Raw genomic sequence first — 2406 nt, 5'->3', positions numbered from 1 at the left:
CGTTGCACCCCTACTCTCTTGACTTGTTATTTGAAGAAAAATACAATATATTTTATTGAAAAAATTTTCGCTAACGAATATTTTTTGTCGTCGTCTTCGTTGACGAAATTAACACCGATTATAATGCGCTAGCATTGCTTTTTTAAATCGTAATTTATATATTAAGGTCAAATGAACTTTGCTCATGAAATAATAGTTTAAGTACTGAGGCAGTGTTAAAGTACAGAGATCACAGATTTAATTTATGAATTTATGTTTTTGACAATGACCATTATTTATATACAATAAAAAAAAACAAAATCATTTGTACAACCAGATGTGAAACCAGCAGCTGTAATGGAATACAGTACGTTGGAATGTGTTATTCATTTTTATGACCAATAGATGGCCACAGCATAATCCGTTTTGAAAAAGCTTTGAGTAATGTACCTTTTTCTGATGCAACTGTTTTGAAAGCTTTGCTGGTTCAAAATGCTTCGCTATCACTAAAATAAATAATGAAATAAATAAATATATAGCAGCCAGCATCACTACTTCACACTTTATAGAGGTTAAACTACAACAATCCATCCCAAACATAATCATACATACTGACCACTAACAGCAACTTTTTACTCAACCAAAAATAAAATATTTCTTTTCACATTTACTACTATCCCGCATAAATAAAACTTTTTTTTAACCATTTAGGGGGGGGTGCACCGTTCCCGGAAGTACTGCAATACCGGGTCGATGCGTGGAGTGGACGGAGCAAGCCCCTATTCCATCTCCCTGCTCCAAAAATCAATTTAATATATGGTGCCCGGGTAGGGCACGTATCAGATATTAAACTGATAAGAACAGATACTACACTTGATCTTAGCCAAAAGGCCGAGAAGCGATGCCCACAAATGGTCAACAGCAGGAACCACATTCTTTGACATGGCAAATTTGATGATGGTAAGCTTTTATTTAGTTAATTTTTTAACTCTAATAACTTGTGCAGAATGCAATTGTTAACATAGCTCAGGTAAGGTAAGGCTTAAAGAGTCATGAAACCTCCCCTTACTTGAGCACAGGTCGTTCACACCTTAGACTTGAAAAAGGTTCAAGAAGTGGGCGTACAAAGCTGTGATAAAATGGGAGGGTAATGGGTGGGCTGAGGGGAGGAGACAGTATGAGGAGGGGAGGGGTCAAAGCATAACAACAAAGTCCTACAATGACACTCACTACAGACACTAAAGAACAATGAGTGGAGATAAAGACAGAAGAACTGGGGGCACACTGCATTTTAAAAATATGACCATATATGATCAACGTAAAAACCTTAATCAGCAATATTAACAGCTATCATGAACAAATGAAGCAAGTTTTTAAAATTAGTCCTATACTTTCAAACATTAAATAAGCATTTTGTTATTTCAGGGCAGATATTATATGTATTATATATATGTATTATCACAATCAAACATACTGATTAGGCTTGCCACGATAGACGGTGCTGACGGTGATACTGGTGTTAAGCCGCAACACCGGGTATGTCACTTGCCCACCGCGGCACCGACCCCCACCGTCGTTTCGATTTTTTTTATAGTAATAAAAATCATTTAGTTCAGTAAAAGAACAGACACTACAATTAAAAACTGAACGCGGCTGCTTAATGCAGTGTGCCGAACGACAGTCGCATCACAGATCAGATTTAATTTATCCAGTGAGGAGAGCGAGTCGAGCTGACTGACAAGACAGCCCTCTATGAACACCTTGGCAATTGAATCGCCATTGGCTAGTACATTTTTTTGTTTACTCGCCAGACTGATAAATATATACATATAGTGGTCTGAAAAAGTGTTGGCCCCCTTCCTGGTTTTTAAAATTTTTTGCACACTTAAAAGATTCAGATAATCAAACGAATTTTAATATTACACAAAGATAATGCAAGTAAATACAAAATGCAGTTTTTAATTGATTATTTATTTTATTAAGGGGAAAAAAGCTGTCCAAACCTGCCTGGCCCTACGTGAAAAAGTAATTGCCCCCTAAATCTAATAACTGGTTGTGCCACGCTTTGCAGCAACAACTGCAATCAAGTGTTTGTGATAACTGGCAATGAGTCTTTCACATCGCTGTGGGGGAATTTTGGCCCACTCTTCTTTGCAGAATTGTTTTAATTCAGCCACATTGGAGGGTTTTCGAGCATGAATGGACTGTTTAAGCATCTCAATCGGATTGAAGTCCGGACTTTGATTTGGCCACTCCAAAACCTTAATTTAGTTTTTCTTGAGCCATTCGGAGGTGGACTTGCTGGTGTGTTTGGGATCATTGTCCTGCTACATAACCCAAGTGCGCTTGAGCTTGAGGTCACAAACTGATGGCCGGACATTCTCCTTCAGGATTTTCTGATAGAGTGCAGAATTCATGATTCCATCA

The sequence above is a fragment of the Sinocyclocheilus grahami genome, unplaced genomic scaffold (assembly GCF_001515645.1).
Source record: "Sinocyclocheilus grahami isolate Dianchi unplaced genomic scaffold, SAMN03320097.WGS_v1.1 scaffold718.1, whole genome shotgun sequence".
In the NCBI taxonomy this organism is placed as follows: Eukaryota; Metazoa; Chordata; class Actinopteri; order Cypriniformes; family Cyprinidae; genus Sinocyclocheilus; species Sinocyclocheilus grahami.
This window is presented reverse-complemented; position numbering follows the sequence as displayed.